The sequence below is a fragment of the Vicugna pacos genome, chromosome 9 (genome assembly GCF_048564905.1).
Source record: "Vicugna pacos chromosome 9, VicPac4, whole genome shotgun sequence".
In the NCBI taxonomy this organism is placed as follows: Eukaryota; Metazoa; Chordata; class Mammalia; order Artiodactyla; family Camelidae; genus Vicugna; species Vicugna pacos.
Window position 1 is genome coordinate 33,073,758 of NC_132995.1, and position 14,056 is coordinate 33,087,813.

Consider the following 14,056-nt stretch of genomic DNA (forward strand, 5'->3'; position numbering starts at 1 on the left):
TATCCCAGACCTATGAAACCAGAATTTCTAGGAGTAGTGCCAGAAATCTGCATCTTAACAAGCCCCTAGGTGATTCTCATGCACAATAAGCACTGCTTTATACCAAATATACATAAGGCCACACCTGAACAACTGAACTCTTAAAAAATAAAAACACCTCCAACTCTTGTCCATGTTTCCTCTGTAGGTCCAAGGCATCAAAGGGTCCAAGAACCACAGTACTCACCCATGGAGTCCATGACCCTGCCTCCTAGACCCTGGGCCTCAGTCTGGCCCAGTCTTGCCCACAGAACTTTTTAGAGGGCTGCTTTCCTTCCCCTGAAAATATTCCCAAGGTGGTCCCTGTCCTGCTGGTGGCCACCAAGGGAGCCCCAGGGGCTCCCAGCAGCCTCTGCCCTGGGTCTCAGCTAACCAGTTCACTCTGCCAGCGGAGGGGGTGGCCACATTCATCCTGTCCCACCAGCCACGCTGGCCTGGCTCTTGACCTCCTGAACTTCCCATGCAACTTCCAAACTTGACCCCACCTGCTTTGCTTCAAACCACAGCTCATAAAGCCCCCAGCACTTGATCCATCACAGCAAACTGTTTTCACCACCAGTAACCTTTGGAGGAGTTTTGGCCAACAACAAGAGTTTTCACGATAAAAAAGCATCATCTCTTGAGTGGGGTTTCCCAAACTTCTTTCTCTCATCTTCATAATTTTAGCCCAATTTACTCTCTGCAGTACTATCACCTACATTTTTTAAAGTAAATTTTAGAGTTTGAGATATTTGAAGGTTCCCATGCAGCTGTAAGATACAATATGGAGAGATCCATGTGCCTTTACTTACTTTCCCCCAATGATAACATCTTGACAAAATTAGAGTCCAATATCCCAACTGACTACTGACTTTGGAACAGTCAAGGTATAAAACATTTCCATCACCCAAAATCCCTCATGTTGCCCTTTTAGAGCCAAACCCACTTCTTTTCCTCTCTCAATACTCCTTAACCCCTGGCAACCATTAATCTGTTCTCTGTTTCGTACTTTGGTCATTTCGAGAATGTTGTAAAATTACAGTCATAAGTATGTAATCTTTGGGGACTGTTGTTTGTTTTTTTTCACTTAGCATAATTCTTAGGAGATCCATCCAAGTTGTTGCATGTACTAATACTATTTTTTTTGTGTGTGGTGGGGGAGGTGATTAGGTTTATTTGTTTATTTTCTGAGGAGGTACTGGGGATTGAATCCAGGACCTTGTGCGTGCTAAGAATACGCTTTACCACTTGAACTATATCATCCCCCTCCAATACTTTGTTTTCATTGCCAAGTAATATTCCATGGTTTGGATATGCCACAGTTCACCTACTGAAGCATATCCGGATGGTTTCCAGTTTTTGACTATGATGAATAAAGCTGCTATAAGCATTCATGTACAGGTTTTTCTGTGAACACAAGTTTTTATTACTCTGGGATAAAAGCCTAGGAGAGCAACTATTGGGTCATACAGTAATTGAATGTTTAGTTAAACAACTGATAAACTGTTTTTCAGAGTGGCTGTACCATTTTTATTCCTACCAGCAATATGTGATGATCTGGTATCTTCACATCCATGCCAGCATTCGTTTCAAGCATGTTTGTAATTGCTTGTTGAAGCATTTTTATCAATGGCTGCTTTAAAATCTTTGTCAGAGTATTCTAACACTGCTGTCTTCTTAGTGTGGGAATCTATTGGTTGGTTTGTTCATTCATTTTGAGTTCTTTCTGATTCTTGATATGAGTAATTTTTCTAAATCTGGACATTTTCATATTATGAGACTTAGATCTTGTTTAAGCCTTCTGTTTTAGCTGGTGTTCTCTGATACTGCTCCAGCAGGAGAAAGGGGGTGGCGCACCACCTGGTTACAACCAGGTGGAGATAGAAGTCCAGGTTCTCTGTTGATACATTGCAGTGCAGTGCCCCTCATTCTTGTTGGGCAAAGGTATTCTCTAGTGACACTATAGTGAGGGTGGCCTCATTAGTGCTGGGCAGTGCCAAAAGTCCTGATTCTCCACTACACCTCTGCTGACACCACTCCACAGGGAAGGAAGAGGAGCCTCTCATTACTGCCAGATCAAGTGGAAGTCCAGACTCCCCACGTGGTCTCCATTGACACAGCAGCAGGAAAGCCTCCCTGTTGGCTGGGGCAGGGGCCTCATTATAGCCTGGGCTTCCCGTTCAGCCTTTGCTGGTGTCAGGGAGGGTAGGACCATAGTTATTTTCTGTGGTTTTTGGCTGGAGTAGATGGTTACTGTCTAAAAGTTTTCTATCTTGACAGGATATCCTTTTCCTGGTCCTGTGGCTAGAGAGAGCAAGCTTTTGTTGGGGCTTTCTCTGTCTGTGCCCATTGGTATTTCTAATTTGCTGACTTCTTCAGCTCCAAGCGTGCAATATATGAGGCAAAATGAAGACCCAGGGAACTCACCACTCTGTTCTTGGTTGGGTCCACATTCCCTAGCCTGTCTGCCTTCTCCTTGCCACCTTTCAGAGTGTTCTTGTATTTGTTTTATGTATAAATTCCAGGGTTTTCAGTTGTATTTAGTGGGACCACTAGAGAAAATTAGGACTACTCCATCTTTCCAGAAGCAGAAGATACAACTCACTTTAAAAAAAAAAACCATAAACACCTTCCTTGCTCTGCCCTTGAACTAAGCAATACTATTCATCAAGTCACAGGTTAGATCATGCCAGTATATATATGTTATAATGTATATATATAATGTATCATATATATTAATAAGTGTACTCTATATAATACATTATATATATAAGCTTTATTGCAGTATGGTTGACATATATATATAATGTATTCTATATAGTAAAGCTTTATTGAAATGTAATTGACATACAATAAACTGCACATATTTAAAGTGTACAGTGTGTTGAGTTTGACATAGGGACATCTATCAGCACAACCCAGAGAGAGAACACATCCATCATGCCACAGTTTCTTTCCTCCCTCCCATTCCTCCTCTACCCCTTCCCCACCCTCATCAGTCCCCAGGAAATCACTGGTTTGACTTCTGTCACTATATATTAGCTTGTATTTTTTAATAATTGTATAGATACATACATACAGTGAAATACAACATCAATTAAAGCAAAGGAATACTACACATGCAACAACATGGATGAATCTCAAAATAATCATACTGAGTGAAAGTGAAAGAAACCAGACTAAAAAGAATACATATTGTGTGATTCCATACACACACACATCACAATATAACACATTTTATACATACATGTATCACGTCTTGAAGTATGGGACTATTTCATTCATATGCCAACTAAAATCAAGGATGTGCAAAATACTGCTCTGAAAAATCCTCCTAAGATCTAGTTTCCAAATCTGAACTCAGAAGTTGCACACAGTAGGTGTTCATTCAACTCTTGGGTGTAGGTGGGGGTAGAGGAGGTTAGGGTGCTGTGGATTACCAGGAAAACCTTCGGTGGAGACTGAAGACCTCTGACTGTCAGGCCATGTGGCAAATCATTTTCCCTCCCAGAACCTCAGTGCCCTTATGTTTAAAATCATGTGGAACCAAGGCTGCCCCCAAATTTATAGATGAATGCCCACCTCCATCCTCTAGCACCAACTAGAGGAGGTTAAATTAGGATGATGCCAACAGCTCATGGCTGGGTTCCCAGCCCCAGTTTCAGTCCAGCATTGGTGCTGGGTCTGAGGCTTGGGCCGGGGTTGGGGCAGCTTCCTGGTCTCCAGCTGTGTTTGCTTTATCAGGCCGTTAAGGCTCAACCCTGCTGAGCACGGGGTGCTACTCAGCCCCCTGCCCCCCACTGCCCAGGGCAGGCTGATTTTATTTTCTTATACTCTGATTCTGTAGCCAACACTCTTGCTAGGTTGAGAGACTGGCTTTGCTTCTCACCTGAGGACATTTGGGGCTTTTGGTTGCTCTGGGCACTAGCTCCTTGGCTGACTTGTCTGAAGGGGCAAGATCCTGAGCAGCCACGACAGGGAGTGATGGAGCAGGAGCTGGGCATTACTCGGAGCCACTGGTTAAGACCAGGAGTTGTGATGGCAACACCTGCGGAGAGGTTGGGCACCAGCACTATATGTGCACTGTTCCCTTTCCTGGGTCCCCTTCCTTTCCTCCTCCCCTTGTTCCTCTGCTGTTCCCTCAGCTGGGAGGGAACAACGGCGCCCCGGCTGTCAATACCTCTACTCAGGCAGTGGTGCCTAGGGAAACTGAGGCCATGAATAAGGGGCAAGGAGTCAGCTGCACTCTCAAGGACAGGAGGGCTCCAGTCAGAGAAGGACGGTGGCTGAAGCACGTAGGCTCCGGGACAAGCCGTCTAGTTCAAACCCTGGCTCTACCAGTTGGGACTTCCTGAGGTCTCATAGCAACTAAGAAACAGCATTTGAACGGGGTCACTGCTCTCTATCAAGGGTGCTGGTAACCACTGCACCAGCAGCTCCTGGAGGACTTTAAATACAAGGCACACCGCTTCCAGGGCCCTCGCAGATCTGGGTGGCTTCTCTTTGCACAGCTTCATCTCCACCCATCACTCACCATTCCTGCCCACTGGCCTCCTTTCTACTCCTCCCAAAACCTAGGTCCATTCCTGCCTCAGGGCCTCAGGGCATGCTGTTCCTCCTGCCTTCACACCCTTCCCTGGCTCCTCTAGCTATACCAGCATTCCCTCTCCTGTGCCCATTAACCTCCTTCTCAGTCCCTTGACATTGATTTTTCCAGATGGCTTCTCCTTCTGTAATTACTGATTTGTTCACCTGGCTGGTGCTGACTTGCTGGCTGCTGAGTTCCCTAAGGGCTGGGATTCGGTTTTTACTAATCATTTGGTTACCCCCAGCACCTATGTCTGCCGCGTGGAGGGAGCTCACTAAGCGTTTGATGAATGAATGAATGAGTGAGTGGGTGAACAAATGAATGAATGACCTTCCATGCTCCCTCTCAGGCCCCTGCTCAGGCCAGTTCCAGAGGCTGAGTTAGGTCAAAGGCAGCAAGAGATGAAGTTACAAACCAGGGCAGGCAAATGGACCATGCAAAGTTTTTTTGAGAGGAAACTCAAAGATGTGGTGCTATTAAAAATTGCCTCAGTTGTGTCATCTGTAAAGTGGAGGTGATGAGTTGTGAGGAGATACATTCGGAGCCCCGGATCAGGAACCTACATGTGCAGTGTAACTAAAACGGGTTAGTTCTTCGCAGTATTTTTTCATTTTTGCCTGTTAGTTTCCTAAATTTTCTACAATGACCACGTGTGAATTTTTCAATTAAGAAAAATTTGTTTAAGTACAAAATCTGTTACTTTAAGTTAAAGAAAGTGACCACTCCCCGCCTCCACCCTCCAGTTGGGCTGTGTGGGGGGAGAGTGTGGGGACAGTGTTCCTTGAGGGGTTACACACCAGATACATCACCTCCCAGGTGCTGAGTGCAGCCCAGGCCTAATCCAAGCATCCTGCTGGGAGGGGGTACTTAAAAATCCTTCCTCAGGACAGAGGCAAGGAAGCACATGGGGGTTAATCTCAGCACTGCTGCAAGACCCTTCACCGTTTGGAGCCTCAATTTCCTCCTCCGGAAACGGGAACAATGAGAAACAGATTAAACAGCATCGGTGGAAGGATCTGCCCAGTGCCTGGTGTACAGAATGGAGGGAGGGCTATTATCACATAATACTGTTTTTGATCATTAATAATATGCTCAGGCTTGAGATTTTCTTTCAGGAAACGCAAAGCACTTCTCTGGTGTTGACCCTTCCTGTTCCTCACCCACACTCCATGCTTGTACATCACTTGACAGTTTTCAGAGTATTTTTACCCCAAGTACCTTCACCCATGCTGTAACAATATTTCCCAAGCCCCAGTCACTCCAGACACTTGGTAATTTTCCCCAGATTCAAGCATCTCCTGTACTATTATTTGCTCAATGCCTTTCTTTAAATCACCTCACATTTTGCTATTTGCATCAAGAGCAAACTACATAAATAAAATACCCTGAAAATAAAACAAATGCATTGAAGTGTGCTGTCACTGCCTGCCTGGAAAGACAGCTCTAGGGCTTTGTTAAAAAGGAGTTCAACTACATATAAAATAGATAAAAAATAAATTTCTTCTGTATAGCACAGGGAACTATATTCAATATCTTGTAGTAACCTAGAATGGAAAAGCATATGAAAATGAATATATGTATGTATATGTATGACTGAAATATGCTGTACACCAGAAACTGACACAGTGTAACTGACTATACTTCAATTTTTTAAAAAAAGGAGTTCAGCAAGTGATAGAGAGGCGCTAAACCCATGTCTGAGACTTTCTTCTTAAAACTGTCAGAGGATGAAAAGAAAAATGAACAGGGGATCGCTTTTGTGTAACATGCTCCCATAGTGGTCAGGGCTGTTTTATGACCCACATCATTCTACTTGCCACGGTGGTGTGAGTCCACACCTGGGGAAACACCACACCAGCTTATTGAATCTCACTGCAGCAATCCAGAGTAGATATCACAATCCCCATTTCACAGGTAGAAAAACTGAGGCCCAGGAAGTAAAATTTGTCCAAGATGAGGTAGCTATACCAGGACTTGAACTAGAGACTGTGGAGTCTCTGTTTCTTGGGGCCTTGACATAACCTAGAAGGACAGGGAACCTTGTCCATGTTGGTCACCCAGGGGGCCTCCTCCAAAGTCCTTATTCTTCCCCCATCCCCAGGTCTGCTCTTGGGAAAAGGGAGGTTTGACAGAGACAGAGCTAGAGGAGATGAAGTCTGGAGATGCGAGGAGTCCCCAGAACCCCAGGCAACGCTACCACAGCCATCAGATTGGTGAGTTCTTTTCAAATGTTGTTGGTGAGAGGCTGGTGTTCGTGAGAGCCCCAGGCTTCTCTGCTGTACAGGAGCACTGAGATCTGGGCAATTTCGCCAGGCAAGATGAGGCCCTGAACTGTCTCCCTCCCCTAGCTGGACAGTGACACAAACCAGCCTCCCAAGGAACCTTCATATCAAAGGGTACTGACTGGGAGGAGAGTGGAGAGGAAGGAGATGGGGCCCCTTGCTCCCTCTGCTTCCTCCCAAGGAGGCTGGGCAAGGGGCAATTTCCAACAGTTGCAGAGAGCAGCTCTCAGGAAGGAGGTGACATTCCAGCCCCACCTCCCAGGGCAAGGCTCTCTCTAGGCAGTTCTCTCTGGGTTGCCTTCCTGAGCACATATGTCATATGCTAATAGCTGGACTGACAGGCTATCCCATGGACAGGTGTGCCAGCCTGCAGTGAAGGCAGGCCACGTACTTGGGCTGCCTTCCCTCTCTCACTGGTTCACTGATTCATTCAACAAACATCTGAACACCTACTCTGTGCTGGGCACTGGGCACTGGGGACACAGTGGTCAACAGGAACAGCCAGTGCCTTTGAGGATTTCATGGTCTAGTAAAAGTGATAGGCATTGTTCAAAGAACTCCACAGTTGCAGGTGCAACTCACAAGGACAGAGAGTAAGAGAATGGGGCTATATGACACTAGAAGAGATACAGGGAGAAGTGAGCTGCCTGGGAAGGCTTTTACTGAGGAAGTGATTCTTAAGGTGAAAGGAAGAAGGTGAATTAACCAGGTGAAGAGGAATGGCAGAGTGTTCTGAGTTGGAGGAACTGTGTGTGCAAAGGCCCTGTGGCAGAAGAGAGCCTGCCCTGTATAAGAGTTTGGGAGGAGGCCAAAGTGGCTGGAAGGCAGAGGGAGATGGGGAAGCATAGTGCTCAGGGAGGCTGGTTATGCAGAATCTTGATGGCCAGTTCAAGGGTTTGAGCTCCATCTTAAGAGTAATGGGGAGCTAGCCAAGGATTTTAAACATGGAAGGGGAGAGGATTCAATTTGCATTTTGGAAAAATCCTGGCTGCCCTAAGAGAATACATGGTGGGGTCTCAGTGGAATTGTAGACAGCAAGATAGGAAGTGAAGGCAAGTCTCCCAGGAGAGATGGTCTGGCTTGGGTAGTAAGAGGGGTGGTGGCAAGGGACAGATCTAAGAGACCCTCAGAAAGTCAAGTGTGTATGAGCGTGTATATGCCCATGTATGACTAAGAAATTGTGCTGAACACTGGAATTTGACACAACATTGTAAAATGATTATAAATCAATAAAAAATGTGAAAAAAAAAAAAAAGAAAGTCAAGTGTCCCTAACTCCTTGCTGATTGGCCGCCAGGAGCCAGGGGAGTCAGGGATAAGAAAGAAGAAAAGCAATGACCTCACACTAACACCAGGGAGTCAATTCTTCTATACATACGGCAAGAAAACCAAGCCCACACTGTATGTTATATTCCAACCTGATTTTTCACTCACTCTCTCTTCTTTAACAAGCTTGATTTTGCTGATGGCCTGGCATCCTCCTGGAGAAATGCACTGTCATTTATTTCACTAGCTCCTGACTGCTGGCCGTTTAGCTGTCTCTATTTTTGCTTTTGTAAAGAATGCCACAATGAGCCATGTGTGGCTAAATATTTGCACCCACACCACTCCATTACATGTGCTTATAGCCTTCCTTAGGAGAGATTTCTGTAAGTGACCTGTCTTTGTTTTTGCTGCATTTTGCCAGTTGGCTCTGTGGGGATTTCTACCCTTTCTCTGTCTGAGGATGAGCATTGATGAAGGAAACATTTCCAACGCCTTAAAGGTCAAAGCAGTTGCCCCTTTAATATCCATTGCCTCGGGGAGAAAAATGTTGACTGAAGGCTATTATGAATTCCACAGATCGTTTAAATGAATTTGTATCTCATCAGTTCTGTGGCCCCCCGTGCTTCCACTTGACAGAGAAGTACCAGTCTGGGGGACACATGGATTTGAGAACCCCTTTGACTTCCTCCTCTGAGGAGCATCTGAGACACAGAGATGTCTGCAGAAGTCATTCCCCGCTCAGAGCCCCTGCAGTGAGGAGATGGGAACCACAGGGCCTCTGAGCTGAGGGATCTGGGTGCAGCGGGGAGTGGAAGACGTGGGATAAGGCCAGTCCTCTCGGGGGACTGGTGATGGTTAAAGGCAAGGGCACTCTGCTCTGGGGACCTACCCTTTGGCCATTTCCTGAAGCAGTCTGGGAGCAACACCGGCTATGTAATTTATGGGGCCCAGTGCGAAATGAAAATGTGGGACTCCCTTTAAAATTGTTAGTCATTTCAAGACAGCAACAACAGAGCATTAAACCGAGCCCAGGAGCAAAGTGGAGGGCCCTGTGTGCCGACAAAAGCCAGATGCCCAGGAAGCTGGCTTTACTTGGCCAGTCTCTCTCTTCCACCAAAGAGGTGACAGGAGCATGGAGCAGCAGAGAGGAAGTGAGGAAGGCTAACTGTGGGCAAGACACTTAAGAAAGGGCCAGGGGCCAGCCCAGCCCAGCCTTGGCTTGTTGCCCTATGGCCGGGGACCCCTGAGGTCTCGTAGAGGCTGCTTGTCAGCCTGATGGAGTGGATGGGTGGGGTCGAGGGAAAAGCAGACGGGGCCAGAGGCCTGGCGGACAGGTGCGCACAGGACATCTCTGCAGCCACAAGCCTTATAGCAGAGTGTGAAGGCTGATTCAGAGCCATCCTGGGGCAGAAGAAGGAGGTGACCAAGGCCACCCTCGGGGGAGAGGGGTGGAGACTTGAGGGCCAAGAGAAGAAAGCTGAGATTAACAACAGTGTGAGCCCTTCTCCGCTCTGTGCGTAGCCCTGAGACCCCCACTCCCATCAAGACTCGTGCCAGTGACACCCAGCTGGAGGTCCCAACTTCTGCTCACCTGCTCTTCCTTGTCCACCTCTGTTCCCACCCTGGGCAAGGGACAGATAGGGCAACAGAGGTCTAAAGTGGTGGGGAACCAGCCACTAGTGGCACAGAGCAGGGAACCCAGGGGTCCTGGCTCCCTGAACAGGGCTTTCCCTCACAGTCTTGGCCCCACCCTTGGGGGGCCCTCACCTCCTGCCCTCTTCTCCCTTCATGTAGTCTGTCCTTCAGGGCTGGGGGCAGGAGCAGGTGTGAGTGTGTGTCTGGGACAGGCAAGGGCTTCCCCTCTTCTCCAAATCCAGGGCCATGTCAGCGCCATGGCCACGTCAACTCTCCCGGTCGACCCTCAGATGTCTGTCCCTGGCGCTTTGGTTACTGTTTCTGAATCAGCTGTGCGGTAGCCCTTCCGCTCTATCCGGGTTTGATCGTCCATAAAAAAATTAATGGTCCCTGAGAATAAAGGAACACAACAACAGAGGAAGGCTTTTTAGACAATCAATTAAAAGCCTAGGAGAGGGATTATCTCATTGAAATATCAATTTTTAATAGCACCACATCTTTGAGTTTCCTCTCAAAAAAACTTTGCATGGTCCATTTGCCTGCCCTGGTTTGTAACTTCATCTCTTGCTGCCTTTGACCTAACTCAGCCTCTGGAACTGGCCTGAGCAGGGGCCTGAGAGGGAGCATGGAAGGTCATTCATTCATTTGTTCACCCACTCACTCATTCATTCATTCATCAAACGCTTAGTGAGCTCCCTCCACGCGGCAGACATAGGTGCTGGGGGTAACCAAATGATTAGTAAAAACCGAATCCCAGCCCTTAGGGAACTCAGCAGCCAGCAAGTCAGCACCAGCCAGGTGAACAAATCAGTAATTACAGAAGGAGAAGCCATCTGGAAAAATCAATGTCAAGGGACTGAGAAGGAGGTTAATGGGCACAGGAGAGGGAATGCTGGTATAGCTAGAGGAGCCAGGGAAGGGTGTGAAGGCAGGAGGAACAGCATGCCCTGAGGCCCTGAGGCAGGAATGGACCTAGGTTTTGGGAGGAGTAGAAAGGAGGCCAGTGGGCAGGAATGGTGAGTGATGGGTGGAGATGAAGCTGTGCAAAGAGAAGCCACCCAGATCTGCGAGGGCCCTGGAAGCGGTGTGCCTTGTATTTAAAGTCCTCCAGGAGCTGCTGGTACAGTGGTTACCAGCACCCTTGATAGAGAGCAGTGACCCCGTTCAAATGCTGTTTCTTAGCTGCTGTGTGACCTCAGGAAGCTGCTAAGGGTTTCAACCCCAGTTTTCTCACCTGTAAGGTGGGATGATACCTGTGGTTGCCTCCCTGTGCTGTCATGAGCATCAAAAGGAGTAACAGAGGCAGACTGTCTGGCCTGGCATCTGTGTTTTCCCTCTGACTCTATCCCTTCCACCTTAGCATGGTGACTTCCTCAGTTTACCCCTTGGGGATTGGGTGATCAGATAAATTTTAACTGAAAAGAGATTCCCACCAGACAAATTCCCAAGGGATTTTGTTACACACCTAACACCAGTTTATCTGCCAATGGAGTAAATTGGTGTGGAGGGGGTGGTGGTTGAGGAACAAAGGTGCCTTTGTTCTTTCAGTGTTACCCCATAAACCCCTTGCCACCCTGGAATTAAGATACCTGGGCAATTGGGTGGGTGATCAGGTGGAGATTCCTGAGATTGGATGGAGTGCAGGGACAGCTGAGTGTGGCTGGGTGGGGCAGTGCACACAGACAAAAGCAGATCCTGGACAGAGATCCCCACTCCACTGTGGACAAGTGCATGCTTCCTGCCTGGACAACTGGTCTCCCACACAGACACCACAGGCATCCTTGGACAAAGATGGACAAACAACAATACCTCTGGGTGTCAGAGCCAATGCTGAGGACTTGACAAATGTCCTTTCTCATTCCTGTAGCATCCTGTGTTGGTTATGTGGAAACTGAAACTCAGGTAGGTGGTGCTTAGTTAGGGGTGCAGGCAAATCCAGATCTTGTTGACTGCTCTCTCTTGAACTATTGTAGTGGAGGTCAAAGGAGTGAAGGATTATGGCCCTATTATAAAACCTGTGGATTCCCAGGACACAGTTGCTGGGTGCCCTAGCATAAGCCACTTTGCTCTCTAGGCCTCAGTTTACTCATCTAGGTAATGAGATTCCCAGCTCCAACCTGCCTAAGTTAGAGCATCATGTCAGGTGCTAGATGAGAGAGCCTTGAGTGATCTCAAGGGAAGAGGGCTTGGCGACAGTGGTTCGCACCATCATTCCCTTACTCTTCCTTCCCTCTTCCCCGAACATTCACAGAGCATCTTCTTTGAACCGGGATCAGACTTGGGCTGAGGGCTGTAGCTGAGAACATTTGGTCTTCGGAGTTGTCTGGATTTGAATCCTGGCCCTGTCATTTACTGGCTGGTTCCTTCCCTTTCGGGGCCTCTCTTTCCTCATCTTGCCATTGTCCACCTCGAGCATTGTTGTGAAGATTAAAGTGAAATGACACCACGGAGGAGCGCATGCTCTCCCTCCTTTCCTGGGGGATCCAGATCTCCACAGGCAGGGCCCCTACCTTCAGAGCTTAAGGTCCAGGTGTGAGAGCAGGTGAGGCACATCCCAGTCACTGTGGAGCTTTGTCCCATCTGACCACTGGTACTCCAGGCGTGGGGCAGGTGAGGAGAGGAAGCCAGTTGGGGAAGGAAAGGGGGCCTGTCCGGACTTTCTCCTAGAGCACTTGGTTCCCGGGTGCAGAGACCAAGGCCACTGGGGAATGTGTTAAGGGCAGTCTGAAGCCCCCCATGGGTCAGGATGTGGAGTGAGGATGTGGGCTGTATTTGTCCAGCAGTGGGGAGCCAGCTAGTCCATAAGCCGGGGAGGGGGAGGCAAGAATGCTCCTCTCTGATGTGGGGGAAGCCTGGGAAATGGGAGAGCCCGAGCAAGGCTTCAGGTTTACACCTTTGCAGGCCCCCTCCCAGAGTAAACTCTGAACACCATGGAGACCATCCCAGCGCAGCTGGGTCTGTGGGGCTGGAGAACTGGGAGGCTTTCCAGGGAACCTCTGATCCATTAGGAGGCACCCGCCTGGGGCCTGGGAGGCAGCTGGCATCTTGCAACCCTGCAATTAGTAGAGGAGCTGGGTGGTGGTGGGGAGGGAGTGGGCTGAGAACTGCAGCTGGTTCCTGGGTGCTGCCTCTTTCTCTACCCCCCCACTGCCCCAGAGGGGTGCCCAGGGTGGCTGGTGGGCCCCTAGGCAGACAGGGCACTGGGCTCTTGGGAGGGACTGCAGAGCATAAGGGAAGCCAAGAAATACTACTACCAGTGAAAGCATATTATTGGACAGAGGTTTGGAGAACTCAGTTGCTACTTTCCCATTTTATAGATAAGGAAATGAAAGCCCAGAGAGGCGCAGGAGTTTGCCAGAAGACACACAGCTAATCAGAAAGTGGTTGGATCTAGAAGCCAAGCTTGTCTGGAAAGCTGGGGTTCAGGGACTCACTCCTGGGCATAGATTTCAAGGCAGGGATCCCTAGGGGCTGCCTGGTAGGGCAAAATGAACTGGGCTGGAGAACAAGGGGAGGCCAAGCCTTCAGAGGACAGACTCCAGGGCCCCTGATCTCATGCTGCAGGGGGAGGAGGGGCTGGGTAGGGTGGTGCCTGGCCCAGCAGGTTCTCCAGCTTGTCCAGGCACTCCAGCCCTGGGAGAAGAGGCTCTGGCACTGTTGCCCCTGAGCTGCTGAGACTTTCAGTACCGGGTCATTTGTCTCTGGAGACTTCTTAGCTGACCGGAAGAAAGATATCTAAGACTGGTCCTGCGGGTATTGCAGTGAAGCTGGAGTCTGGCTTCAGCCTTCTGCCATCCCATCCATCCATCATTCTCTCCCTTCTTTAAAGATGCTCACTAGGCCCAGGGCACTGTGCTGGCTGCTACAAGGATTCGCTGCCCTCCAGGAGCATCTGGAGGGGTGGGAGAAGCAGATAAGCACACAACACACTAACACTCTAAGAATGAACCAAGTAGGCCGAGCTTTAAAGGGCTGATGGGATTTTGATGGGGGAGGGTCAACCCTGGGCCACAGGGAATTCAAGCTGCAAGTCTGTGGAGTGGGGTGGGGCTGCAGAGGGGGGCAGGGGCTGTGCCAAATTGGGCCTTGCCCTGGAGCGCTAGGGGACAGGCGTCATAATCAGGAGGGTGGGCTCTGGCCTCAGACGCCTGACCTGGAATGCCAGGGTCACCACTAACCAGCTATGTGGCCTTGGGACAGTTACTTTGCTCCCTCTGAGCCTCTGCATCCTGGGTGAGATAAGGATGGGCGTGCCTGCCTCACAGGGC